This window comes from Lolium perenne, chromosome 5 (genome assembly GCF_019359855.2).
Source record: "Lolium perenne isolate Kyuss_39 chromosome 5, Kyuss_2.0, whole genome shotgun sequence".
In the NCBI taxonomy this organism is placed as follows: Eukaryota; Viridiplantae; Streptophyta; class Magnoliopsida; order Poales; family Poaceae; genus Lolium; species Lolium perenne.
In genome coordinates, this window is record NC_067248.2 from 138,460,309 (window position 1) to 138,473,166 (window position 12,858).

Genomic DNA, 12,858 nt, shown 5'->3' on the forward strand with positions numbered 1-12,858 from the left:
GATATTTTTAGTCCCCCAAGCATTGAGGAGAAAATTTTCTTTGATGATACTTTGCCTCCTATTTATGATGATAGTGGTCTTTTGGTGCCACCTACTATGGAGAGTAAATTTTGTTATGATTACAATATGCCTCCTATATTTGATGATGAGAATAATAATGATAGCTACTTTGTTGAATTTGCTCCCACTACAACTAATAAAATTGATTATGCTTATGTGGAGAGTAATAATTTTATGCATGAGACTCATGATAAGAATGCTTTATGTGATAGTTATATTGTTGAGTTTGCTCATGTTGCTACTGAAAATTATTATGAGAGAGGAAAATATGGTTGTAGAAATTTTCATGTTACTAAAATACCTCTCTATGTGCTGAAATTTTTCAAGCTACACTTGTTTTATCTTCCTATGCTTGTTACTTTGCTCTTCATGAACTTGTTTATTTACAAGATTCCTATGCATAGGAAGCATGTTAGACTTAAATGTGTTTTGTATTTGCCTCTGGATGCTCTCTTTTGCTTCAAATACTATTTCTTATGAGTGCATCATTAAAACTGCTGAGCCCATCTTAATGGCTATAAAGAAAAGAACTTCTTGGGAGATAACCCATGTGTTATTTTGCTACAGTACTTTGTTTTTATATTTGTGTCTTGGAAGTTGTTTACTACTGTAGCAACCTCTCCTTATCTTAGTTTAGTGTTTTATTGTGCCAAGTAAAGTCTTTGATAGAAAAGTAAGTACTAGATTTGGATTACTGCACAGTTCCAGATTTCTTTGCTGTCACGAATCTGGGTCCACCTCCCTGTAGGTAGCTCAGAAAATTAAGCCAATTTACGTGCATGATCCTCAGATATGTATGCAACTTTCATTCAATTTGAGCATTTTCATTTGAGCAAGTCTGGTGCCATTTTAAAATTCGTCAATACGAACTGTTCTGTTTTGACAGATTCTGCCTTTTATTTCGCATTGCCTCTTTCGCTATGTTGGATGAATTTCTTTGATCCACTAATGTCCAGTAGCATTATGCAATGTCCAGAAGTGTTAAGAATGATTGTGTCACCTCTGAACATGTGAGTTTTTGATTGTGCACTAACCCTCTAATGAGTTGTTTCGAGTTTGGTGTGGAGGAAGTTTTCAAGGATCAAGAGAGGAGTATGATGCAACATGATCAAGGAGAGTGAAAGCTCTAAGCTTGGGGATGCACCCGGTGGTTCACCCCTGCATATATCAAGAAGACTCAAGCGTCTAAGCTTGGGGATGCCCAAGGCATCCCCTTCTTCATCGACAACATTATCAGGTTCCTCCCCTGAAACTATATTTTTATTCCATCACATCTTATGTGCTTTTTTTTGGAGCGTCTGTATGCTTTTGTTTTTTTTTGTGTTTGAATAAATGCTTTTGTGGGAGAGAGACACGCTCCGCTGGTTCGTATGAACACATGTGTTCTTAGCTTATAATATTCATGGCGAAGTTTCTCCTTCGTTAAATTGTTATATGGTTGGAATTGGAAAATGATACATGTAGTAATTGCTATAAATGTCTTGGGTAATGTGATACTTGGCAATTGTTGTGCTCATGATTAGGCTCTTGCATCATATGCTTTGCACCCATTAATGAAGAAATACATAGAGCATGCTAAAATTTGGTTTGCATATTTGGTTTCTCTAAGGTCTAGATAATTTCTAGTATTGAGTTTGAACAACAAGGAAGACGGTGTAGAGTCTTATAATGTTTTCAATATGTCTTTTATGTGAGTTTTGCTGCACCGGTTCATCCTTGTGTTTGTTTCAAATAAGCCTTGCTAGCCTAAGCCTTGTATCGAGAGGGAATACTTCTCATGCATCCAAAATCCTTGAGCCAACCACTATGCCATTTGTGTCCACCATACCTACCTACTATGTGGTATTTCCTGCCATTCCAAAGTAAATTGCGTGAGTGCTACCTTTAAACAATTCAAAATTTATCATCTCTGATTTGTGTCAATGTTTTATAGCTCATGAGGAAGTATGTGGTGTTTAGCTTTCAACCTTGTCATTTACTTTTGACGGACTCTCATATGGACTAGTGGCACATCCGCTTATCCAATAATTTTGCAAAAGGAGCTGGCAATGGGATTCCCAGTCCCAAATTAATTAACAAAAATAGACACTCCTCCATGGTATGTGATTGTTGGACGGCACCCGAAGGATTCGGTTAGCCATGGCTTGTGTAAGCAAAGGTTGGGAGGAGTGTCATCATAATAAAACTAAAATAAAAAGGCACTCCTTCATGGTATGAGATTGTTGGCAGGCACCCGAGGATTCGGTTAGCCATGGTTTGTGAAAGAAAGGTTGGAAGGAGTGCCACCCAAAAATAAAATAAAAATGGGAGCCGCTCTTTGAAGGTTTGTCTGGCAAGGGGGTTAGAGTACCCGCTACCATTCGTTGACAACAACATACACCTCTCAAAACTTTATTTTTTATGCTCTCTATATGTTTTCAAAACCAAAGCTCTAGCACAAATATAGCAATCGATGCTTTTCCTCTTTGAAGGACCATTCTTTTACTTTTATGTTGAGTCAGTTCACCTATTTCTCTCCACCTCAAGAAGCAAACACTTGTGTGAACTGTGCATTGATTCTTATATACTTGCTTATTGCATTTGTTATATTGCTTTGCATTGACAACTATCCATGAGATATACATGTTACAAGTTGAAAGCAACCGCTGAAACTTAATCTTCCATAGTGTTGCTTCAATGTCTCTACTATGAATTTATTGCTTTATGAGTTAACTCTTATGCAAGACTTATTGATGCTTGTCTTGAAGTGCTATTCATGAAAAGTCTTTGCTATATGATTCACTTGTTTACTCATGTCATATACATTGTTTTGATCGCTACATTCACTACATATGCTTTACAAATAGTATGATCAAGATTATGATGGCATGTCACTCCAGAAATTATCTGTGTTATCGTTTTACCTGCTCGGGACGAAGCGAGAACTAAGCAGGGATGCTGATACGTCTCCAACGTATCGATAATTTCTTATGTTCCATGCCACATTATTGATGTTATCTACATGTTTTATGCACACTTTATGTCATATTCGTGCATTTTCTGGAACTAACCTATTAACAAGATGCCGAAGTGCCGATTCTTTGTTTTCTGCTGTTTTTGGTTTCAGAAATCCTAGTAACGAAATATTCTCGGAATCGGACGAAATCAACGCCCAAGTTCCTATTTTACCCGGAAGCATCCAGAACACACGAGAACCGCCAGAGAAGGGTGGCAGGGCCACCACACCACACCCCGGCGCGGCCTAGGGGGCGCGCCCCCCTAGGGTGTGGGCCCCCCTTCGACCTTCCTGCGCCGCCTCTCCGCCTATAAAAAGCCCCTGGATCAGAAAACCCTAGAACGATTGACGAAACCCACGAAAACCTTCCAGAGCCGCCGCCATCGCGAAGCCAAGATCTGGGGGACAGGAGTCTCTGTTCCGGCACCCTGCCGGAGCGGGGAAGTGCCCCCGGAAGGCTTCTCCATCGACACCGCTGCCATCTCCACCGCCATCTTCATCACCGCTGCTGCTCCCATGAGGAGGGAGTAGTTCTCCATCGAGGCTCGGGGCTGTACCGGTAGCTATGTGGTTAATCTCTCTCCTATGTACCTCAATACAATGATCTCATGAGCTGCTTTACATGATTGAGATTCATCTGAGTTTTGTATCACTACTATCTATGTGCTACTCTAGTGATGTGTTATTAAAGTAGTTCTATTCCTCCTGCACGTGTGTAAAGGTGACAGTGTGTGCACCGTGTTAGTACTTGGTTTATGCTATGATCATGATCTCTTGTAGATTATGGAGTTAACTATTGCTATGATAATATTGATGTGATCTATTCCTCCTACATATGCATGAAGGTGACAGTGTGCGTGCTATGCTAGTACTTGGTTTAGTAGCGTTGATCTATCTTACACTAAAGGTTACTTAAACATGAGCATTATTGTGGAGCTTGTTAACTCCGGCATTGAGGGTTCGTGTAATCCTACGCAATGTGTTCATCATCCAACAAAAGTGTAGAGTATGCATTTATCTATTCTGTTATGTGATCAATGTTGAGAGTGTCCACTAGTGAAAGTGTAATCCCTAGGCCTTGTTCCTAAATACTGCTGCGTTACTCTTTGCTTGTTTCTTGTTTCTTGTGTTACTACTGCTGCAATACTACCACCATCAACTACACGCCCGACAAGCTATTTTACGCACCGTTGCTACTGCTCATATATATTCATACCACCTGTATTTCACTATCTCTTCGCCGAACTAGTGCACCTATTAGGTGTGTTGGGGACACAAGAGACTTCTTGCTTTGTGGTTGCAGGGTTGCATGAGAGGGATATCTTTGACCTCTTCCTCCCTGAGTTCGATAAACCTTGGGTGATCCACTTAAGGGAAAACTTGCTGCTGTTCTACAAACCTCTGCTCTTGGAGGCCCAACACTGTCTACAGGAAAGGAGGGGGAACGTAGACATCAGTGGGTCGCCCCGAATGTTCAAATGGGGATGGGGAACCGGTATATCGGGTGATTGGAAAAGTGGAGGTACTCGATTGTAGCTCTCACTCCCACTAGTTCCCTTAGGAGATGCAATGGGAGATTTGATAGTGTTTAAGTTATCACCTTCCACGGGTTTGGTAGATGAGGGTAAGTCCGAAGCCTCTCCCTCATCTAACGCACCCGTGTCTTTTACCTCTACACTGGGAGCCTTGGGAAGGGCCGGAGCCAAAAGCTCGGCAATCATCTTTTTCATGCTTTCCATTTGGGCTTCCATGGAGGACTTCAACGAATTGAAGTCTTCCACTGAGACCGTCTTGGCGGCCCCTTCCGAGGACTCCTCGTCCGGCATACTCTTAGGCGGTTAAGCCCGAAATAAGAGCCGAGGCTCTGATACCAATTGAAAGGATCGTATGCCGCACCTAGAGGGGGGGTGAATAGGTGCTAACCAATTTTTAGTTCTTTTTCAATTTAGGCTTGACACAAAAGGTAAATTCTCTAGATATGCAACTAAGTGAATTTACCTATATGACAAGGCTAACAACTAAGCAAGATATATCTAAGCAATATAGAGATAGAATAGGATAGAGGTAACCGAGAGTGGAGCACGCGATGACACGGAGATGATTCCCGTAGTTCCCTTCCTTTGCAAGAAGGTACGTCTACGTTTGGAGGAGTGTGGTTGCTACGAAAGCCAAACCAACAGCCACGAAGGCTTCACTCAGATCTCCGGTGAGCAACGCCACGAAGGCCTAGCCCACTTCCACTAAGGGATTTCCTCGAGGCGGAAACCGGGCCTTTACAAGGTTCTTGGGGCACACATCAACAACCAAATTGGAGGCTCCCAAATCTGTTACAACACAACAATCAACAACAATACATCAACACAAATCAACTAGGGAACCAAATAGGAACACTAGCATGAGATCCCTCAAACAAGAGAGGGGGAAATGAAGAACGCTTCGGTGAGGATGTAGATCGGTGTCTTCTCCTTCGAATCTCCAAAGATCAAGAGCTTTGGTTGGGGGAGGAAGGAGATCTTGCAAATCTTGACTTTCTTGAGGTGGCTCTAATGGAGGTGGCTTGGCAGATTTCTTGTGTAATGATTGAGCAAGCAACCAAGGTAGAAGAGGGGGGGGGGGGTATTTATACCTCCCCTCAAAATTGAGCCGTTGCTGCTTCCGGGGGGCCGGATAATCCGGCCTAAGTAAGGGCCGGATAATCCGCCCCCCCCCCGGATAATCCGGCCTTCGGGACAAAACTGTGACATTATCCGGCCAAATGTCCGGCCCTTGTACTGGTTCACATTTCTTCCAGTCCTTAGCCAAAAACGAGGGGGCCGGATATTTCCAAAATATCCGGCCCGGATAATCCGGCCCTGGTACAATACCGGGACATTATCCGGGCAAATGTCCGGCCCCATCTTCTGTTGCATTTCCTCGACGACTTAGCCAAAATCAGGGGGCCGGATATTTCAACAATATCCGGCCCGGATTATCCGGCCTGGCCACATTTTTCCTGTTAACTTTTGACAGACCGACCAAATCCAACACACACAAATATGAAACTATGTAATCCCTGTACCACTTAAACAAACATTAGTGTATCATATATATTGACATCAAACACACAAAACATAATGTGAGAGATGTTCTTTCAACTAGCCCAGTTCGATGTTGTCCGATTTATTTTACATTTTTTATTTATCTCTTTCTATTATTGTTTCTATTCTCGTTCTTTTTTTTGTTTCTTTTACGATTTAAAAAATGTTTAAATTTCTAAAAATGAACGAATTTGATAAATACACCAATTTTATTCAAAAATAAAATTTAAAATATTCAATTTTTTAAAATGTGCAAATTTCAAATAGTTCAAATTTAATAAATTTATAAATTTTAAAAAATTTCAATCTCGAAAATATTCAAGTTACAAAAATGGTCTAAGTTTAAATATCTATATTGAAAAATATCCGGCTTATCTTTTTTAAAAATAATTGAATTTTAGAAAACATTTAGTATTTGATATTTGGTTTTTTCCTTTTTTATTTCTTATGTTTCTTTCTTATAAAAAAACAGATTATTTACAAAAAACACTGAACATATTTAAATATTTAAAAATTGAAAAATAATATATTTCTAAATTTTAGCAATTTTTTAAAATAAAAATCTTAAATCCCACCTTTAAAAAAAATGAATAGGTTTTAGCATATGAGATTTTTTTACTTACATTTCAAAATTTTAAATAATTTTAAAATTTGAATATTTTTCAAATTTACATGATGTTCGAATCTTAACATTTTTAAATTTGGATATTTTTTATTTGTTGCATTTTTAAATTTAAACATGCTCTAATGTAAACTTGTTAAAATTTATACATTTTTCAAACTTTAGAATTAAAATGAAAAATAAACTAAAAATAAAAAAATATGAAACAGTAAGAAAAACAAATAAAAAGAAATAAATTGGTGCCAACCTCGGCGAGCCCACACCGCGCTAGGAGGTGTGCAGCGTGGTGCAAGTGCTGACCAGGTTAGTGCTTACCAACCACCGCACACCCTAGTTGAGTATAGGGCCCGACCCATTTCCGTTTTTATATTTTTTCATTATTTATTTATTTTTTCCTTTCTTTTTGTTTGTTTTTGTATTTCCTTTTTGTTTATTTTCCTTTTGTGTTTTGTTTTCTTTTTTCAATTTCAAAAAAAGTTCAAATTTTAAAATTGTTCAAATTTTAAAAATGTTCAAATTTGAAAATTGTTTAACGGTAAAAATGTTCTCCATCTCAAAAAATGTTCAAATGTTCAATCTAAAAAAATGTTCATATTTTGAAAAATGTTCATTATGAAAAATTGTTCAATCTTCAAAAAATGTTCAATCTACAAAAAATATCAAAATTTGAATAATATTCAATCTCAAAAAATGTTTGAATTTTGGAATTTTTTTAATAAAATGTTCAGATTCTTGAATTGTTTTGTTTTTTAGGTAATGTTCAGATAAAAAAACGAAAATAAAATAATATAGAAGCAGCAGAAATGAAAAAAGAAAAATACAAAAACCCGAAAAAATGAAACTAGCTCAGCCCAACTTGCCGACCTAGGATGTGCGGTTGGTCGTACACATCGACCAGGTTGGCATATTTTTTCTTTAAGGAAAACCAGATCAGCATATAGGACCGCCCCAAAAGGGATGGCCAGTAGTCGAGTCTTAAAAAAGCACATACCTATTTTTAAGGGACCTAGGCGATCTAGGGTTTAGGCGACGGCGGCGGCGATCTTTCTCCGTTGACGGTAATCTCTTCTCCGACCCTTGCCTACTCCCCTCCACCCCTCCGGGCAACTCGGGCTGATTAAGGGGCCAACTCTGGTTGGCTGCCCGGCCTTGGTCTGTTTTGGTTGGGGTGTCTAGGGTTGAGTTGGGCGATTGAAGGAGACCGCGACCGCCATGGGGGAGAGTTCCAATGCGACGGGAGGAAAGCCGAAGGAGTTCGAGGTAGATGAATTGCTGAAGAAACTTAATCTGCATGGCGAGGAACTGAACGAGGTATTTCTTGGCCAAGAGGAGGTCCGGCGGTGGCCGGCGGTGAAGTGGCTTGCTGTGGGGAAGATTCTGACGAGGAAGCCTTATAGTATGCAACCTCTGAAGAACAATCTGATGGCGGCGTGGAGCCCTGCGCAAGATGTGACTTTTCATGAGTTGGAGACGAACCTGTTCGTGCTGCAAGCTCATTGTTTGGGGGACTGGAAGAGGATCATGGAGGATGGTCCGTGGCTTTTTCGTGGATGTGCCTTGATGACTGAACCTTTTGATGGAGCAACAATGATGCCGAAGGTTATACCTAGTGGTGTGGAAGTTTGGGCTCAGATTCATCGTGTACCTCCCCTTTTCCGCAAGAAGGAAGTAATCGAGCAACTGGCGCAGAGGGTGGGGAAGTTTCTGGCGTCTGATGGTGTGGCCGTACAGACTAGGACGGGAGTATTCCATCGTGTGAGGGTGAAGCAGGACTCTCAAAAACCTTTGACTCGCTTTGTTCCGCTAACGCTTGAGGGTAGTGAACGTATGTTCCTACAAGTCCAGTATGAGAAGCTGCCCAAATATTGTGAGCACTGCGGGTTGATGGGGCACACATATCTTGAGTGTGGAACTGGGGAGCATGGCGAGGATGAACGACAGTTTGGGCCATGGATGATCTCAGATGAGATGTACTGGAAGCCGGGAACTCCAGGAGTCCGAGCTAGGTTCACGGCTCGTGATGATGGAGGAAGGGGAAGAGGTTCTGGTGGAGGCCGGGGCTCTTTTGGAGGCCGTGGTGGTGGCATGGGTGGCCGTACAGAGGCTGCGCGGGACAGACCCAGATGGGTTCGGAAACCAGCCACGTCAAATCGTAAACGAAATTCCTCGGAAGCAGGTCTGGAGGAAGAACCGGCTGATGAGCTAGCTGATACAGCTTCGAGTCCGCTGAAGCAGCAAGGTCTGGAAGCAGGGGAAGCTTCTGATGGGGGGGCAAGGAAGAAGCTAGACATGAATTCTGCTCTGGCAGATAATGAAGTAATTCCTCCACCGCCTGCTCGATATGTGTCTCCGTCCGAAAAGAAGAAAATGAAGAAAGCGGCTGAAGGGATGCTGGAGAGGGGCGGCACTGAGCAGGGGAGTGATGATGTTGAGAATGGGGGCAAGGTGAAGAAGGCAACATCTACTGTAGTTTCGGCGGCCTCCACTGAGGAGGACCGCCCAGCCCAATGAGTGCTATGAGCGTCAACTGTCGCGGTTTGGGAGGCGACGCGACAGTGCGAGAACTTCGCGATTTAGCGAAGAAATACTCCCCCACAGTGTTTTTTGTTTTAGAGACTCAACTTCATAAGAAACGTGTGGAAAGACTAGCTAGTACGCTAGGTTTTGATAGATGCTTTGCAGTTAGCAGTTCGGGGCGTAGTGGAGGCCTCGCTTTGTTTTGGAATAATGATATATCTATTGATATTTTACCTTATTCACAGTATCACATAGATGCCATTGTGACTGAGGGTGGAAATGACCCGTGGAGAGTGACAGGGGTTTATGGAGAAGCTCAAGTGAGTGAACGACACAAAACATGGGATGTGCTGAAATTTATTCGATCCTCCTCTCCGCTACCCTGGGTTTGTCTAGGGGATTTTAATGAAGTGCTGCATCGCCATGAGCATGTTGGGATGCAAGAGAGAAGCCAGGCTCAGATGGCAGGTTTCCGTGAGGTAGTTGACGTGTGCGGATTGCAGGACCTGGGCTACCAGGGGAATAGTTGGACATATGAGAAAAAAGTTACTGGTGGGTCTTATTGTCGTGTGAGGTTGGACAGGGCACTTGCAACGTCAGATTGGTGCAGCCGTTACCCCCATGCGGTAGTGCAACATCTAACAGCAGCTTCAACCGACCACTGCCCGATCCTTCTGAAGTGGAAGGAGAGTCCCCGTTTTCCCAGCCGTAGGGAGGAGGAAAAAATTTTCCGCTATGAATTGATGTGGGAAAGCCATGCTGATTTTAAACCAACGCTATCGCATGCATGGCAGGAACATGGGAGAGCTTCATCGCTTGAAGAATTACAAGACAAGATCAAATCTGTGACTAGCTCGCTGAGGAGCTGGGGTTCCAATACCTTTGGGTGTGTTCTGAAGGAAAGCAGAAGCTTACGTGCAAAGCTGAAGGAGATGCGAGAAGACCCTGTACGCATGGATCCAACCCATGCGGAATTAAAGATAGTTGATCGCCTGGTGGAGATTGATCATAGAGAGGAAGTAATGTGGCGCCAACGATCTCGTGTGCAATGGCTGGCCGAGGGCGACAAAAATACAAGATTCTTCCACCTTAGGGCGAGCCAGCGGAGAAGGAAAAACAAAATAGCAAAACTGCGTAGAGCAGATGGTACGATGATGGAGGATCCGAATGAGTTGGCGGAAGCAACGACTGATTTTTATCGTCACTTATATACTTCGGAGGGTACGGAAGACATGCAGGTGGTGCTTGATAGTGTGCCTGTTCGTGTCGACGAGAGGATGAATGAGATGCTAATAGCCACAATTGCGGGCAGCGAGGTTAAGGAAGCTCTCTTTCAGATGTTTCCCACCAAGGCACCGGGGCCAGACGGGTTCCCTGCTCATTTCTTCCAGCGCCACTGGGATCTGTGTGGGGAGGAGATTACTAGTATCGTGTTGCGGATTTTGCGTGGAGAGGATGATCCAGTAGCTTGCAACAAGACCTTCATTGTTTTAATCCCAAAGGTTGCAGCACCGGAGGACCTGGGTCAGTTCCGGCCTATAAGCCTGTGCAATGTTCTTTACAAAATCGCATCCAAGGTTCTTGCAAACAGGTTGAAGCGGGTTTTACCTGACATTATTTCAGATGAGCAGTCTGCCTTTGTGCCTGGCCGTTTAATTACGGATAATATTATTACAGCATATGAGTGTTTGCACTTCATGAAGCGGAATAAAGCAGCGAAGCACAGGTTCTGTGCACTCAAGTTGGACATGCGGAAGGCCTATGATCGTGTGGAATGGGGCTATCTGGAGGCAATTATGCTAAAGATCGGTTTTCATGAATCATGGGTACGCATGGTGATGAGGATGGTCACATCTGTGACGTTTTCGGTTCTTTTTAATGGGGAGAGGCTGGAGGAGTTCACGCCTTCCCGGGGTATTCGTCAGGGTGATCCAATATCGCCGTATTTGTTCTTGTTAGCAGCAGAGGGCATGTCGTGCCTCTTAAAAACCAGAAGTGAATCATCAACCTTACAAGGATTAAAGGTGGCCTCCACTGCTCCGGCAGTTAACCACCTCCTCTTCGCGGATGATAGCCTGCTGTTTATCAAGGCAAATGGGGAGAGCGCTCGAGATGCTCGAGACACTTTGGATGCTTATTGTCGTGCCTCAGGTCAGCGGATTAATTTGGATAAATCATCTATTTTCTTTAGTAAACGCTGTCCGGTAACAATTAAGCAGGATCTTAAACTCATTCTTAATGTTCAAAATGAGTCTCTCAATGAAAAATACCTGGGGATGCCTTCTGATGTTGGAAGATCTATGAATGGTGCCTTTAAATATTTGAAGGACCGGATATGGAAGAGGATCCAGGGCTGGATGGAGCAATGCCTGTCGGCGGGAGGGAAAGATGTTCTCATAAAGGCTGTGGTACAGGCTATTCCCATCTTCTCCATGGCTTGCTTTAAGTTGCCTCGAGGCTTATGTGAGCATATCAACGGCTTGATAAGAAATTTCTGGTGGGGCTCAAAGGACGGCAAGCGAAGGGCTAGTTGGGTGGCATGGGAAGACATGACCAAGCCGAAGTTTCTTGGCGGTCTAGGTTTCCGTGATCTGGAGCTCTTTAACTTGGCATTGTTGGCTCGGCAGGGGTGGCGGTTGTTGCAACATCCCGATACGTTGAGTGCAAGAATGTTAAAGGCGATTTACTTCCCTAATGGTGATTTCATGCAAGCTGAGGTGGGTTCTCATCCGTCCAAGGTTTGGCGTGCCATATTGGAAGGAAGAGAGGTGTTAGCGGCAGGACTTATCCGTCGGATCGGTACGGGGATGGAGACGAATGCATGGGAGGATAATTGGCTGCCAAGAGACGGGGCTATGCGTCCCTTTGCCTCCCGAACGCCAGTTCCCCCTCAGAAGGTTGCTGACTACATTGATCAGGTGACCAGACAGTGGGATAGACAGAAGCTGAATACTTTCTTCCAACCAGTGGATGTGCAGGTGATTATGAATATTCCAGTAAGCACCAGAGTGCAATCCGATTTCTGGGCTTGGCATTACGACAAGAAGGGTATTTTCAGTGTAAGATCGGCATACAGAATGTTGTCGAGCATAAAGGAGCGTCGCGAAGCGTGGCTGTATGAGACAGCATCGACCTCCGATCATGCAGGATTGCAGAAGAGCTGGGCACGACTCTGGCAGGTTAAGGTACCTGCAAAGGTGAAGACCTTTTTGTGGCGGTTAGCCAGGCACTCGTTGCCAACTGGGGATCTGTTGCACCATAGGCACATTGCGCAGTCCAGTTTATGCGGGATATGTGGTGCCGAGGATTCATGGAGGCATTCTTTGATTGACTGCACAATGGCGAGATGTGTCTGGGCTCTTGCTGATGAGGAGCTGGGAGAGCATGTGTGCCAGATGCAGGAGGGGGAGGCGAGGAGTTGGCTTTTCTCGATGTTTCAGTCCTTGCCGCACGAGCAACTAACAAGGCTATGTGTTACGCTATGGGCGATTTGGCACGCAAGGCGTAAAGCAATTCATGAAGGGGTGTTCCAGAGTCCCCTCAGTACACATTGTTTCATTGATAATTTCATTGCAGATTTGAGCCAG